The following is a 16,739-nucleotide window of genomic DNA, read 5'->3' on the forward strand; positions in this document are numbered from 1 at the left end:
GGTCAAGGTTACGTAACGGTTGCGCAGTTCAGTAGCTAGCTTACGACCTGAAGTAGCTGCAGCTATTCACAGGAGCCTGCGCCATTTCACGGACGTCAACTGTTAGTACGTTCATTTTTACTAACTTTTGACTAGCTTGACATTCATTATCGACAAAACATCGCGTTAACTAATTGAATAATTATTATTGAGAAGCCAATTTGTTGTCAACAGTTTTTAACCGATATTTCACCGCAGCACCGTGTTTTGCTAGCAAAGTTAAGGCTAACAGCTAGCATGACTAAGTGAATTCCTCGTGTTTCCTGCAAATTTTTTTCACCTTTTGTTCGGTAAAAAGTGACTCATCAGTAGTTAAGATATTTGTAATGGTGTTAGTGAAGGGCAGTTAGCTTTATCTCAGTCCAGTCTGACTTCCAGCCGCCCTGACAGCGGCTAAACTTCACCTCCGTGTCCGAATGAGGAGAAGTTTGACCAGCTAACTTTACTTCACCACTCAGGTCCATGTTCGGAGACTAAAGAGTTTATTGAGCACAACAGGCTAGCTCACAGCTAGTTAGCTTTGTTTAGACTTGGCAAAGTTAGTTAGTTTATTGCGTCAATTTTAATTCGGGGTCACCTCTAACGTCGGCAGCCATTTTGTGGCTGTTGACGTTGACGTGAAGGTTGTCGGACTCCGATAGGTTCACTCCGCTCTGTTTAAGTCAGGACTGTGTGTTTGTGAGTAGACTTCACACTGTCACCATTTGACATTAGTGGTTGTTTCTTCTGTTCTGGATGAGCAGCAGAGCTCCGTGAATTAAAACTAATGAGCTGTTTTATTGCAGAGTTTCCATCACCTTTACATCTTTACATGAGGGGCCGTGAAGTGTGCAGCTAGCTCTCCTCTCCACTAGAGACCGCTGGAGCGCCTCTGTTTGCTGTTGTGAAGTGAGTACTGACCCGTAAAAACATTATTTTACCGAACCGCACACGTTCCTTACACATCGTTAGGTTAAACTGGGGGAATATGTGTGTATATCTAACAACAAAATACATTATAGCGCATCTTTAAGAGGACAGTTAATGTTTTAGCGGTTTCTGTTCTGTGGCTTCCTATTGGACTACGGCGTATCACGTGACCCGGAAGAAACAAGAAGGCACATTTGTGATTATTAATTTATCGTAAATGCTGCAATAAAACAAAAGCGCTGGTACATTATATCAAATGTTACTGTTACTGGTTTTTATGGTGATAAAAAAGAGATATAGTTCAGGTGTGAAACCCTCAGTGATTGGAAGTGTGCGGAGAATGACTCGGTTTCCTCCGACATGATTGTGTTATCGCTTCTCGGCCTTTTGGCTAAGATCAAGTGTAGTATCTGTTCTTATCAGTTTAATATCTGATACGTCCCCTACCCGGGGACCATATATTAAATTGATTTTTGGAACAGGGAGATGGAATAGGGGCTTGCTCCGTCCACTCCACGCATCGACCTGGTATTGCAGTACCTCCAGGAACGGTGCACCCCCCACCAATGTGTCAAATGGTAATGAGGTAGTGTAAGATCATAGTATATGTTATCAAGTGTTGTACAAGATTTAGCTTTAACATAGGAATTAATGTATGAAGTGATAGTATCATGTTATGAGTATACAGTTATTATTGTGCAAACTTTATATCTTCATGCAGCTGTTGATGAATCAAACTAGTGACTGTTGAGTGAGACTGGAAGAGGAAATGTGCTGCCTTCACTGTCCTCCCCACATGTGAGGACAACAGGAAAACATCCCTTTATCCTTCAATCCTCACACTGCTTGTTGAGGTTGTCTGTGCTCTGTTTCACCATCTTAAAGCAGTTTTTCTTGACCAGCAGTCAGTGGTGGAAAGTCACTGAGTGTGTAGCACTGTAGTATTTGTTCTAGTGGTGGTAAACTGTTCATTTTATGGACTTGAGTTACTCTGAGTCACTCACTAAAGTTTACTTTACTTTAATTTGTAATACTTTAAGTACAATTAACTGAAATACTTTTGTACTCTTGAATAGTTTTTGAATGCAGGGCTTTTACTTGTAGTGGAGTATTTTTCCTTTGAGGTGTCGGTACTTTTAAAGGATCTTTGATGAATCTCACCTTCCTGAAGGTTGTAATGTTCAGTTGTCAGGTGTTGATTGAACCACATGATTATTTTGAAGGCTGCAGTTTGTGTTGCTGTTGAACAGTTTTGTGTTTTTTTTACTCAGCCTGTTAAAATCCTACTTTACACTCCCACCAGTGTTGTTCTCCCACCACAGCGATAGATGGCAGTAGAGGGACGGTCTGTTACCACCAGCTGGAAACAAAGAAACAGGCAGTGGGGGGTAGAGTGAGGGAGAAAATGTGCTGTGTGTGTTTTTATTCTCTCTTTTTAAGGTTTAAAAATGGATCAAACATCTTTTGATTGCAGTGAGATTTAGCTTTGGCTCACCTGAAGCTGTTGCTGGGCTGTTACTCATTTGTTGGATGTAAAATAGATCCAACTGGTGATTTTAAGTTAGCTTTTAATTTGGCGCCACAGCATTGCATGATGGGAATATCACAGCCATTCACCTTGTAAAATGTGAATAATGTTTGTCAGCTGTAGTTTAAAACAGCATCTTGTGTATTAGATCCCTCTGGAGTCACACAGCCCTCTGCAGTCTGTGTATTAGTTAATTTCCAGCCTGTGTGACCATCTGTCATTGTGGTTTGTCTGTGAGTGAGTTCCCTGTCTGTGATGTGTACAACTCATACTTACCTGGCAGGGGAGATACCATGATCAAGAAGGCGGTTCACCCAGGGCGAGGCTCATCCATTGCACTCAGGCTGAGCTGACCTCTGCGAATTCCCCAAATGTGGGAATCTCGACTGCATAATTTCTGGTAGTGGGGGACTGCGTTCGCGCTCTCCCCTGATAAATATGTGGAAAGAAAATCATTAAAACATCATAAAAGTTGCTTTCTTACTTTGCACAGGAGAAGTGAAAAATCATCTTATGGGCGTAAATGTCCACTACAGTGCCTGAAAGACAACACTTCATTGTTCTGTCTGTTTTCAAACCATGCTGTCCTCCGTTCCTTAACTTTATGACTTGTGTGGTTTGTCGCTGGAAGCTGCCAGTGAGAAGGGGATCCTCGGGCAGTCAGAGGAAACACCGGTGAGCCTGACGGACACCAAGCTGCAGGATCAAGAGACAACCTTCACAGAGGAGGAGGAAGAGGAGGGAATATCCAGATGGGGCGATGGACGAAGGACTGAAAGGCCAAGAGACAGAGGTGACTGTCCAGTTACACAAACATCAGGACTGTTTCTACAGTGATTTTCTGACTTGACTTCAGCAGCGGGTGAGTTTCTGGTCTGTGAACACTAACCTCGTCCTCTGTAGGGGTCACAGTCCACAGGATCAAACGCATCCAGGTCAAATCACAACAGGTACAGACTGAACATGTGGAACTGAAACATCACTCTAATGGGAACGCTGCATGTCTGAGACTGCTGAGCTGTGAGGAAACCTGCCTCTGATTTTAAATATGGACGTGATCAGGAACAAAAAAGAAGCATTACTCAACACAGTCTTACTGCTTTTTTAGCTCTCTTCATTTATAAAAACAGATATAGTGTACATTGTATTATCATTATTACTGTTATAATTATTGCAGGGCGGCTGTGGATCCTCAAAAAGTCTTAATATGTCTTAAATTGGCATTTGCTGGCATATAAAAGGCCTTAAAAAGTCTTGAATTATGTTTTGAAAGATCTAGTTGAAAATCGGCATTAGAAAACTGCAGGTCTGCTGCAAATCTCAGCTCCTTTAAATCAAGGCTAAAGTTTTCCGTTTGCTGCTGCCTTCTATTAAATAAAATACTTAATTCATTTCTTGCACTGTAACTTTAATTCTTGTCATTTTATGTCTGTTTTATTCTGTTTTAGCTTGTTCTCTCTTTTTTTCTTGTATCTATCTCTGTATCTGTCTCTATGTTAAACTCGTGCCCACATTTCTACTTCCAGTGCTGCTCCTGGAGTTTCAGTGGGGTCCCAGTAGAGGCTGCAGGAGGTCTACCAGCAAGAGCTAAGAGATCATCCTGCAGGGTGGAGGAGGCCCAATGAGCTGTTTCCAAGACTGACAGAGGAGGAATGAAACGGCAGCATTTGTGTTCTGTCTGAACTTCACCTCAGTGACGTTCAGAGTTTGGAGAAGCCGTCTTGTCGTATTGGGACTCTTGTTCTTCAGGGGCCTGAGCTGGTTTCATCACATCTTGAGTCTGGAGCATGTTCGTGGTCCACGAAGCCTGGAAAAGGACGAAGAAGGTAAAACCTAAGTACATTTACTCAAGTACTGTACTTAAGTACAACTTTGAGATGCTTTTATTTTACTTGAGTAGTTCAATTATATGCTACTTTATACTTTGTGTGCTACATTTCAAAGGGCAACACTGTACATTTTACTTCACTACTGTTATTTAACAGCTTTGGTTACTTTACTCGCTGCCCTACATGTTCTAGACGTTTCTGTGCTCCAACACATCTGATCCTAATGAACGGGTCTTTTACAGGCTCATGATGAGCTGAACATGTGAACCAGGTGTGTTGGAGCAGGGATCTAAAACAGGACAGTGGGCCTCCAAGACCTGGTTTGGGAAACACTGATCCAGATGAAACGCTGCAGGCTGCAGGTCACCTGTTTGTCCACTAGATGTTGCTGGAGTTGTGTTTGTTGTTTGTCAGAGAGTTCACAGATCAAACTTGATGTTCTGTCCTCACAGAGGATCTGTTATGATCTAAAGTACGTTTTGTATATTTATAACCCAGCTGTCATTAGATTTGTTTAAAACAGAAGTTATAGCTTTATTTCTGACTTTAAATAACGTAGCTCTGAAGGTTTTCAATTCCTATTGGACGAGATTGTGTCACATGGCCAGAGGGGGCTGTGCAGCTGTTTATGTGACAAACCTTAATTTGTTAAAATGACAGATTTGTCTGCCTTTTTTTTTGCCCTTTCACTCATCTACAGTCTAATGTGATAAACTCTGTTTCTGTCCCATGGAGCGGTTTTGTTACTGAAACAGTAACAGTAGTAACAGTAAACAGTAAACCCTCAGTGATGAGAGCTGTCCAGAGAATGAGTGGTTTTCCTCCGACAGGTTTGTGTTATCGCTTCTCGGCCTTTTGGCTAAGATCAAGTGTAGTATCTGTTCTTATCAGTTTAATATCTGATACGTCCCCTACCCGGGGACCATATATTAAATTGATTTTTGGAACAGGGAGATGGAATAGGGGCTTGCTCCGTCCACTCCACGCATCGACCTGGTATTGCAGTACCTCCAGGAACGGTGCACCCCCCACCAATATGTTAACTGATAATCAATAGTAAGTGCTATTATGTGTTGTACAAAAATTAGCTTTTACACAGGAACTAATATATAGTGTTAAAATCATGATATTATGAACACAGTTATTGTTGTGCAAATCTTTTATCTTTATGCAGCTGATGATGAATCAAACTAGTGACTGTTGAGTGAGACTGGAAGAGGAAATGTGCTGCCTACATCCCTTTATCCTTAAATCCTCACACTGCTTGTTGAGGTTGTCTGTGCTCTGTTTCACCATCTTAAAGCAGTTTTTCTTGACCAGCAGTCAGTGGTGGTAAGTCATTGAGTGTGTAGTACTGTAGTATTTGTTCTAGTGGTGGTAAACTCTGTTCATTTTATGGACTCGAGTTACTAAAGTGATCTGGTTCACTTGAGTCGGTGTTGTTGAATACATCTTTCTACATTATAACTACGCAGCAGTATAGAAATTAGCTTCACTTTTACAAACAAAGATAATTAAATGTTTCTTACACTTTAATGCATCAGAATAATTCAGCAATATGATACACAATAATATAACACTAACAGTTGCCAGGGTTACTATTAGTACTTTAATTTGTAATACTTTAAGTACATTTAGCTGAAAATACTTTTGTACTCTTGAAATAGTTTTTGAATGCAGTACTTTTACTTGTAGTGGAGTATTTTTCCTTTGAGGTGTCGGTACTTTTAAAGGATCTGTGATGAATCTCACCTTCCTGAAGGTTGTAATGTTCAGTTGTCAGGTGTTGATTGAACCACATGATTATTTTGGAGGCTGCAGTTTGTGTTGCTGTTGAACAGTTTTGTGTTATTTTACTCAGCCTGTTAAAATCCTACTTTACACTCCCACCAGTGTTGTTCTCCCACCACAGCGATAGATGGCAGTAGAGGGACGGTCTGTTAACCAGCCGTAAACAAAGAAACAGGAAGTGGGGGGTAGAGTGAGGGAGAAAATGTGCTGTGTGTGTTTTTATTCTCTCTTTTTAAGGTTTAAAAGTGGATCAAACATCTTTTGATTGCAGTGTGATTTAGCTTTGGCTCACCTGAAGCTGTTGTTGGGCTGTTACTCATTTGTTGGAGGTAAAATAGATCCAACTGGTGATTTTTAAGTTAGCTTCTATGTGGCACTGCAGCATTGCATGATGGGAATATCACAGCCATTCACCTTGTAAAATGTGAATAATGTTTGTCAGCTGCAGTTTAAAACAGCATCTTGTGTATTAGATCCCTCTGGAGTCACACAGCCCTCTGCAGTCTGTGCTTTAGTTAATTTCCAGTCTGTGTGACCATCTGTCATTGTGGTTTGTCTGTGAGTGAGTTCCCTGTCTGTGATGTGTACAACTCATACTTACCTGGCAGGGGAGATACCATGATCAAGAAGGTGGTTCACCCAGGGCGAGGCTCATCCATTGCACTCAGGCTGAGCTGACCTCTGCGAATTCCCCAAATGTGGGAATCTCGACTGCATAATTTCTGGTAGTGGGGGACTGCGTTCGCGCTCTCCCCTGATAAACATGTGAAAAGAAAAGAAAATCATCAATCATGTAAATAATGTTCAGAATGTGTGTTGTGCAGAATTGAAATCCAAGCAGTATTTCTTTGCACAGATTAGATATCAGCATTAATGTTGTTTTCACTGTGATTACCTCTGAAAAATCCTCTTCTTTCAGACACAAATGACCATCACAGTCACATTTAATCAAGTACTGTACTTAAGTACAACTTTAAGGTACTTTTACTTTACTTGAGTAGTTCAATTATATGCTACTTTATACTTTGTGTGCTACATTTCAAAGGGCAACACTGTACATTTTACTTCACTACTGTTATTTAACAGCTTTGATTACTTTCAAATTAAGACAAATTTACAAGCATATGGTGAATTTATATAATATGATCCAGTGCTACAGGATTAAACTATGCAACAGAACATGAAGTAGTTAAAATGAGCTCCACCTCCACCAGCGGTGACATTAAAATGCTGCTTACGTGCTAAAAGTTTATAAAATGGTACTCTGTAAGGAACAATAAAACTCTAAAAGTACATTTTGCTGTTAATATCTTTACTTGAGTGACCGCTTGAATACAGAACATTTACTTGTAACAGAGTATTTGTACAGAGCTGCTTTTACTTCAGTAAAAGATCTGAGTACTTCTCCCACGACTGTTTAGCCCGAGTGTGTCGTTGAAGCTAAGTGAAGAACAGGCAGGCAGGTGTTAATCAAACCAGGTCCTGGGGCTCACTGCCCTGCATGTTCTAGATGTTTCTGTGCTCCAACACACCTGATCCTAATGAACGGGTCGTTTTCAGGCTCATGATGAGATGAACATGTGAACCAGGTGTGTTGGAGCAGGGATCTAAAACAGGACAGTGGGCCTCCAAGACCTGGTTTGGGAAACACTGATCCAGATGAAACGCTGCAGGCTGCAGGTCACCTGTTTGTCCACTAGATGTCGCTGGAGTTCTGTTTGTTGTTTGTCAGAGAGTTCACAGATCAAACTTGATGCTCTGTCCTCACAGAGGATCTGTTATGATCTAAAGTAAGTTTTGTATATTTCTAACCCAGCTGTCATTAGATTTGTTTAAAACAGAAGTTATAGCTTAACTTCTGTTTTATTTCTGACTTTAAATAACATAGCTCTGAAGGTTTTCAATTCCTATTGGATGAGATTGTGTCACATGGCCAGAGGGGGCTGTGCAGCTGCTTATGTGACAAACCTTAATTTGTTAAAATGACAGATTTGTCTGTCTTTTTTTGCCCTTTCACTCATCTACAGTCTAATGTGATAAACTCTGTTTCTGTCCCATGGAGCGGTTTTGTTACTGAAACAGTAACAGTAGTAACAGTAAACAGTAAACCCTCAGTGATGAGAGCTGTCCAGAGAATGAGTGGTTTTCCTCCGACAGATTTGTGTTATCGCTTCTCGGCCTTTTGGCTAAGATCAAGTGTAGTATCTGTTCTTATCAGTTTAATATCTGATACGTCCCCTACCCGGGGACCATATATTAAATTGATTTTTGGAACAGGGAGATGGAATAGGGGCTTGCTCCGTCCACTCCACGCATCGACCTGGTATTGCAGAATCTCCAGGAATGGTGCACCCCCCACCAATATGTCAACTGATAATCAATAATGCATGTTATTAAGTGTTGTAGACAAACTGAGCTGACTTGAATGAACTTCTACTTTGTGCTTGAATCCTGATGTTATGAGCATATAGTTATTGATCTGTAAACTTTTTATCTTCATCCAGCTGTTGATGAATCAAACTAGTGACTGTTGAGTGAGACTGGAAGAGGAAATGTGCTGCCTTCACTGTCCTCCCCACATGTGAGGACAACAGGAAAACATCCCTTTATCCTTCAATCCTCACACTGCTTGTTGAGGTTGTCTGTGCTCTGTTTCACCATCTTAAAGCAGTTTTTCTTGACCAGCAGTCAGTGGTGGAAAGTCACTGAGTGTGTAGCACTGTAGTATTTGTTCTAGTGGTGGTAAACTCTGTTCATTTTATGGACTCGAGTTACTGAGTCACTCACTAAAGTTTACTTTACTTTAATTTGTGATACTTTAAGTACATTTAGCTGAAAATACTTTTGTACTCTTAAATAGTTTTTGAATGCAGGACTTTTACTTGTAGTGGAGTATTTTTCCTTTGAGGTGTCGGTACTTTTAAAGGATCTGTGATGAATTTCACCTTCCTGAAGGTTGTAATGTTCAGTTGTCAGGTGTTGATTGAACCACATGATTATTTTGGAGGCTGCAGTTTGTGTTGCTGTTGAACAGTTTTGTGTTTTTTTTACTCAGCCTGTTAAAATCCTACTTTACACTCCCACCAGTGTTGTTCTCCCACCACAGCGATAGATGGCAGTAGAGGGACGGTCTGTTACCACCAGCTGTAAACAAAGAAACAGGAAGTGGGGGGTAGAGTGAGGGAGAAAATGTGCTGTGTGTGTTTTTATTCTCTCTTTTTAAGGTTTAAAAGTGGATCAAACATCTTTTGATTACAGTGTGATTTAGCTTTGGCTCACCTGAAGCTGTTGTTGGGCTGTTACTCATTTGTTGGAGGTAAAATAGATCCAACTGGTGATTTTAAGTTAGCTTCTATGTGGCGCTGCAGCATTGCATGATGGGAATATCACAGCCATTCACCTTGTAAAATGTGAATAATGTTTGTCAGCTGTAGTTTAAAACAGCATCTTGTGTATTAGATCCCTCTGGAGTCACACAGCCCTCTGCAGCCTGTGTATTAGTTAATTTCCAGCCTGTGTGACCATCTGTCATTGTGGTTTGTCTGTGAGTGAGTTCCCTGTCTGTGATGTGTACAACTCATACTTACCTGGCAGGGGAGATACCATGATCAAGAAGGTGGTTCACCCAGGGCGAGGCTCATCCATTGCACTCAGGCTGAGCTGACCTCTGCGAATTCCCCAAATGTGGGAATCTCGACTGCATAATTTCTGGTAGTGGGGGACTGCGTTCGCGCTCTCCCCTGATAAACATGTGAAAAGAAAATCATGAATATTATGCTCAGAATATATGGTGTGCAGAAGTGATTTCCAAGCAGTATTATTTTCTTAGGTCAGATATCAGCATGAATACCTTTGTCACTGTGACTAACTCTGAAAAATCCTGTTCTTTCAAACACAAATGTTCACCTGCTCATTAGGAGCTCTTCATTGTTCTGTCTGTTTTCAAACCTTGCTTTCCTCGGTTTCTTATTTTCATTACTTATGTGGTTTGTCGCTGGCTGAGTCGTGTGCTTCATCTCTCCATGTCAATCAGGAAGCTGCCAGTGAGAAGGGGATCCTGGAGCAGTCAGAGGAAACACAGGTGAGCCTGACGGACACCACGCTGCAGGATCAAGAGACGACCTTCACAGAGGAGGAGGAAGAGGAGGGAATATCCAGATGGGGCGATGGACGAAGGACTGAAAGGCCAAGAGACAGAGGAGACTGTCCAGTTACACAAACATCAGGTATCCAAACTCCACTGACTGTTTCTACAGTGATTTTCTGACTTGACTTCAGCAGCAGGTGAGTTTCTGGTCTGTGAACACTAACCTCGTCCTCTGTAGGGGTCACAGTCCACAGGATCAAACACATCCAGGTCAAATCACAACAGGTACAGACTGAACATGTGGAACTGAAACATAACTCTAATGGGAACGCTGCATGTCTGAGACTGCTGAGCTGTGAGGAAACCTGCCTCTGATTTTAAATATGGACGTGATCAGGAACAAAAAAGAAGCATTACTCAACACAGTCTTACTGCTTTTTTAGCTCTCTTCATTTATATAAACATAATGTACAGTGTACTATCATTGTTACTGTTGATATAGTTTGGTAGAGGCCAATATCTCAAAAAATCTGTGGTCTGTTCATAAAAAAACATTGATTTTTGTCATCAGTGCCCCAAAGAAATAAAATATATAAAGAATAAATGTTTTCTTGGTGAGGAGGTTAAAGGGTTAAAAAGGATCAAATAGTCTTGAATTATCTTTGGAAAGGTCTTAAATATGTATTCATTGAATGCTGTAAGCAGAAAATGCCCGAACATTTAAATTTTGGGTAAATGAGTTCAGAGTTTAATTCATTCGATACAGAATAAGTCAGATGACTCAGACGTATCACACAGATAGAAACACTGATCTACAGTGGATATAAAAAGTCGACACACCCCTGATAAAATACCAGGTTTTTGTGATGTAAAAAATGAGACCAAGATAAATAATTTCAGAACTTTTTCCACCTTTAATGTGACCTATAACCTGTACAACTCAATTGAAAAACAAACTGAAATCTTTTAGGGAGGTGGAAGTAAAGATAAGCTAAAATAATGTGGTTGTATAAATATGCACACCCTTAAACTAATACTGTGTTGAAGCACCTTTTGAATTCATCACAGCACTCAGTCTTTTTGGGTAGGAGTCTCTCAGCACAGCACATCTTGACTTGGCAATATTTGCCCATTTTACTTTGCAAAAACGCTCCAAATCACCCCACAGATTTTCATTCGGATTCAGGCCTGGGCTCTGGCTGGGCCATTCCAAAACTTTAATCTTCTTGTGGTGAAGCCATTCTTTAGTTGATTTGGAGGTATGCTTTGGGTTGTTGTCATGCTGAAAGATAAAGTTCCTCTTCATCTTCAGCTTTCTAGCAGACGTCTGAACATTGACTGGTATTTGGAACTGTTCATAATTCCCTCCACCTTTGACTAAGGCCCCAGTTTCAGCTGAAGAAAAACAGCCCCAAAGCATGAGGCTGCCACCACCACCATGCTTCACTGTGGTTATAGGTCACATTAAAGGTGGAAAAACTTCTGAAATGATTTATCTTCGTCTGGTTTTTTTACATCACAAAAACCTGGGTGTGTAGACATTTTATATCCACTGTAGATGAAACGCTGCAGGCTGCAGGTCACCTGTTTGTCCACTAGATGTTGCTGGAGTTGTGTTTGTTGTTTGTCAGGGAGTTCACAGATCAAACTTGATGTTCTGTCCTCACAGAGGATCTGTTATGATCTAAAGTAAGTTTTGTATATTTATAACCCAGCTGTCATTACATTTGTTTAAAACAGAAGTTATAGCTTAACTTCTGTTTTATTTCTGACTTTAAATAACGTAGCTGTGAAGGTTTTCAATTCCTATTGGATGAGATTGTGTCACATGGCCAGAGGGGGCTGTGCAGCTGCTTATGTGACAAACCTTAATTTGTTAAAATGACAGATTTTTCTGCCTTTTTTTTGCCCTTTCACTCATCTACAGTCTAATGTGATAAACTCTGTTTCTGTCCCATGGAGCGGTTTTGTTACTGAAACAGTAACAGTAGTAACAGTAAACAGTAAACCCTCAGTGATGAGAGCTGTCCAGAGAATGAGTGGTTTTCCTCCGACAGCTTTGTGTTATCGCTTCTCGGCCTTTTGGCTAAGATCAAGTGTAGTATCTGTTCTTATCAGTTTAATATCTGATACGTCCCCTACCCGGGGACCATATATTAAATTGATTTTTGGAACAGGGAGATGGAATAGGGGCTTGCTCCGGTCACTCCACGCATCGACCTGGTATTGCAGTACCTCCAGGAACGGTGCACCCCCCACCAATATGTCAACTGATAATCAAAAATATATGTTATTAAGCATTGTAGATGAATGAGACTGTACACAGAAACGAATACATATTAATAGAATCCTGATGTTATGAGCATATAGTTATTGATCTGTAAACTTTTTATCTTCATGCAGCTGATGAATGAATCAAACTAGTGACTGTTGAGTGAGACTGGAAGAGGAAATGTGCTGCCTTCACTGTCCTCCCCACATGTGAGGACAACAGGAAAACATCCCTTTATCCTTCAATCCTCACACTGCTTGTTGAGGTTGTCTGTGCTCTGTTTCACCATCTTAAAGCAGTTTTTCTGGCTGTAGACCAGCAGTCAGTGGTGGAAAGTCATTGAGTGTGTAGTACTGTAGTATTTGTTCATGTCCTCTGAAGTACTGTACTTTAGTACCATTTTGAGGTACTTGAACTTTACTTGCATTTTAAACACTTCTAATTTATACTTCAACAACATTTCAGAGGGAAATATTGTACTTTTTACTCCACGACATTATTTAACAGCGTTAGTCACTAGTTTCTTTTCGAACTAAGATTTTAAATAGAAAACATAGGATCAATTTATTGAATACAGTCCATGGTTATACATTAAAACTAGCCAACAGTACAGAAATTAGATTCACTTTGACAAACTATGATAATGAAATGTTACTTACACATTAAGGCATCAGAATAATTCAATGATATAATACATAATATAACACTAACAGGTGCCTGGTTTATTCAGTATTAGTACTTTAGTAATACTTTAAGTACATTTTGTGTTATTTTACTCAGCCTGTTAAAATCCTACTTTACACTCCCACCAGTGTTGTTCTCCCACCACGGGGTTGGGGCAGGTTGAAGGGTAATTTTGTCTGAGTGGGGTTAGTTATTGAGTCTGCCTTTGGTTTTGTTTCAGGAGGAGAGCGCCACCAGGTGGTCAAGTAGAAGATTTGAGAGGAGATCAGAAACAGTGGGGATTTATCTTCATCTAGTGGTCTGATGGTGGAGGTCATGACAAAATACAGTACACAATTCATATCACGTATTTACATCACTGATCTGTTTTCTTTTCTTCTCAGTTACATGCAGATTATGTTTTATTTGTGTTGCCTCTGTCTTGATTATTTGTGGTGTGACTGTTGGTAGGCTGCTGATTAAAACTACTTGCATGTCCTTATTGCTATCTGTGCAAAATAATTAGATATTGTTGTATTATAGTCATGCCCTGAACATGCAAGTCATCTCTGATAAACAAATATACCACCATTGTTACATTGAATAGTTAATTACAGCACAACTCATTGTTACTGTCACCGACCACTTTATTGAATAAGGTGCATGAAACGGAACAAAAGCAGAACAGAAAGTATCACTGAAAATGAAAATCTTAAAAATGAGAACATTATTATAACTATTATTAAAAATGAGAACATTATTATAACTATTACTAAAAATGACAACATTATTAAGCTGGAAACATTCTGCTCTGTGCTGGTGGAGGTAGGCCTGACGGAGGAGAGGCTGACGCTCACCACTGAGCAGAGGAACAAAGTCCTCTGTGCCTGGAATGCAGTGGAGGAGCACAACAAGCAGCCGCAGCAGTTCAGCCAGCTGTACAGGACACACTGGGACAGCACCCTCTACTGCCGCACCAACAGGCTGATGTACACATTGATCAAACTGTTGTGGCCCCTGAGATCGTCGGCCCCTCCACACACACTGGCCCCTCCGCTTCAGTGCCTCCAGCATCCTGGTCCAGAGCTACACAATATAAGCGTAAGCTGATGGACCTCCCCTCCCAAGTGGACAGGAAACCCTCCCGGGTGAAGAATCTCCCACCGTGCACTCTTTGTAACCAGCCAATCCAGGGACACAAAAAATACAAGAAAAAAAAGTGTCTGCCCTGTGAAGATGATGTCATCATCTAAAGGCCTGGACAACAAAGTGTACGGCAGCTACGAAGAATTCACCACTGCTGCTGTAGACAATTTGGACAAATGAGCCATAAACATGCAGGAAAGTGTGTGTATGTGCAGTGTACATATTGTTAATAATGTTAGATTATGACATTTGTTCTTCGTCATGTTCTCTGTGTCACCTTTAAATAATGTTTTAGCAGTTTATTCAACAAGGTGTTGGGTAGGATAGATTCATTTCTGTAAATAATTCATTGGACAAATTGTAAACGGTAATAAGTTATAATGTTGTCATTTTTAAGACATTTCATTCTTGTCACTTTGAGTGATACTTTGTCTTTGCTGTTTCATGCACCTTATTCAATAAAGTGGTCGGTGACACAGTAACAATGAGTTGTGCTGTAATGAACTATTCAATGTAACAATGGTGGTATATTTATCAGAGATGACTATAATACTAATTATTTTGCACAGATAGCAATAAGGACATGTAAGTAGTTTTAATCAGCAGCCTACCAACAGTCACACCACAATTAGTCAAGACAGAGGTAACACAAATACACAGACGACACTGAGGGAAGGACTAAGCACTCACACTTTAGCTAAAAATAATCTGAAAAGAAAACAGACCAGTGATGTAAATACGTGACATGAATTGTGCATCATTTGTATCTTAAATACCTTCAGTCTGGCTCATCTCTTTCTGCAGGGTGCTCGGGCCGGAAAGTAGTTTTGCTTTATAAATTATTCTTTTAAAAACAGTTTGATGTCTTTAACGTCTGTCTTACCTTCCACAGTTTGGCTTGCAGCTATGCCAGGATGGAGGGTCACACCTGGAGGTGCTTGGCTGTCGTTCCTGGACAACATAAATAGAAGAACAGATCAGAACAGACGGATGGAAAATCACAGAGCTGCAGGTGCTTCCCGGGTACTGCAACGTGATTGGCTGTCTACAGTCAATGTAGACTCTGGACCAATTAACAGGCCTCACTGTCTACTGTTGACATATTGTTTGTTCGCTTACACTTCTTGTTTATTTCAGTGGACTTTGTAAAGCACTGTGAGACAACTCTTGTGATACTGGGCTATACAAAATAAATTTAATTGAATTGTTCACTGTAGACTCTGGACCAATCAGAAGGCCAGACTGTCTGCAGTGACCGTAGACTCTGGACCAATCAGAAGGCCAGACTGTCTGCAGTGACTGTAGACTCTGGACCAATCAGAAGGCCTGACTGTCTGCAGTGACTGTAGACTTTACACTACCTGCATAATACCTGATTGTTAGCAGGACTTTGGAGAAAGTTCTCTTTATTTCTCATCTTAAGTTTTCATCTGTTTTGTAGTTGTAAGTCTTTAACAGGATTAAATCTTACCGTTACTCTGCTGGAACAAGAAAAGGTTTAGATTTTCTATTGGGCAGATTTAGAGCCTTTTTATCTCCTTTGTCTTATTTTTGAAGCTCACTGTTGGCTGGTGTGCAGAGGCACCAGTGTCACTTCACTATGGAGGAGAAAGAAGGAAGTATCCTGTACCTGTCCACACTTGACTTTTCCAAGAAGCAAATCCAAAAACACTGAACTTCCCACCAGATGACATTAACTGGATTGTGGATGTTTTCTGCTCCAACACACCTGATTCAAACGCTCAGCTCCTCATGAAGCCCCACAGAGAACGACCGGTCATTTGGATCAGGTGTGTTGGATCAGGTGTGTTGGATCAGGTGTGAGCTCCTGCAGGCTGCTGTTCACTCTGTTCTCCACTAGAGGACACCGGAGTTTCATCTGTTCTCCATCATGGAGTTCACACATCAAACATTATTCTCTTCTGTTTTCTTACATGTGAGGTGTGTCATAATTCAGGAAGGTGCACTTTTGTTGAATATAATTTAAGTATAATATCTGAAACAATCACTGATGTATAGAACAAAAACATACATCAACAACCACCCACATAATCACATGAAGTAAACACTAGAATCACCTCCCTCCTCTCACTGGAGCTCTGCTTATATTAAAACTTTTCTTTTTGTGAAAGCTGTCGGTAATGTTGATATTTTTATTTCTACAGTTCCTTTTTATCTTTGTTCTTTTATTTGTTTCTATGTGCTTTGGTTTCATCCTCATTTTTAACTGTCTTGTCTGGTTTTTACTTTGTAACGTTATTAAGAAAAGTGCTCTATAAATAAAGTCATTATATCATTATTATGATGGCGAGACATCTCATTAGCTGAAAAGATTTGCGGGTATCAGAGTTCAGTTCATCCTGGCTGCTGAGAACATTTCTGATATCTACGTCATCATTTTTGTTATCTAGAATAGAAAAACATTCTTTCTATAGAAAACCCTCCCATAGCAGTGATCTCCAACCATACAACCAA

At 40.4% G+C, this 16,739-nt stretch overlaps 7 non-coding genes across 7 annotated transcripts; all 7 read left to right on the forward strand.

The window, feature by feature from the left end:
- Positions 1-1,319: 1,319 nt before the first annotated feature.
- LOC139200680 (U2 spliceosomal RNA) lies at positions 1,320-1,510 on the forward strand. Its single transcript, XR_011584237.1, has one exon. It is a non-coding gene; the product is annotated as a U2 spliceosomal RNA (small nuclear RNA).
- A 1,234-nt stretch (positions 1,511-2,744) lies between these two features.
- LOC139200656 (U1 spliceosomal RNA) lies at positions 2,745-2,908 on the forward strand. Its single transcript, XR_011584215.1, has one exon. It is a non-coding gene; the product is annotated as a U1 spliceosomal RNA (small nuclear RNA).
- A 2,236-nt stretch (positions 2,909-5,144) lies between these two features.
- LOC139200692 (U2 spliceosomal RNA) lies at positions 5,145-5,335 on the forward strand. The gene has a single exon (XR_011584248.1). It is a non-coding gene; the product is annotated as a U2 spliceosomal RNA (small nuclear RNA).
- A 1,354-nt stretch (positions 5,336-6,689) lies between these two features.
- Positions 6,690-6,853, forward strand: LOC139200633 (U1 spliceosomal RNA). Its single transcript, XR_011584193.1, has one exon. It is a non-coding gene; the product is annotated as a U1 spliceosomal RNA (small nuclear RNA).
- Positions 6,854-8,262: 1,409 nt separating this feature from the next.
- Positions 8,263-8,453, forward strand: LOC139200682 (U2 spliceosomal RNA). Its single transcript, XR_011584239.1, has one exon. It is a non-coding gene; the product is annotated as a U2 spliceosomal RNA (small nuclear RNA).
- Positions 8,454-9,675: 1,222 nt separating this feature from the next.
- On the forward strand, positions 9,676-9,839 carry LOC139200645 (U1 spliceosomal RNA). Its single transcript, XR_011584204.1, has one exon. It is a non-coding gene; the product is annotated as a U1 spliceosomal RNA (small nuclear RNA).
- Positions 9,840-12,249: 2,410 nt separating this feature from the next.
- LOC139200678 (U2 spliceosomal RNA) lies at positions 12,250-12,440 on the forward strand. The gene has a single exon (XR_011584235.1). It is a non-coding gene; the product is annotated as a U2 spliceosomal RNA (small nuclear RNA).
- Positions 12,441-16,739: the final 4,299 nt, after the last annotated feature.

This window comes from Pempheris klunzingeri, chromosome 4 (assembly GCF_042242105.1).
Source record: "Pempheris klunzingeri isolate RE-2024b chromosome 4, fPemKlu1.hap1, whole genome shotgun sequence".
NCBI lineage: Eukaryota > Metazoa > Chordata > Actinopteri > Acropomatiformes > Pempheridae > Pempheris > Pempheris klunzingeri.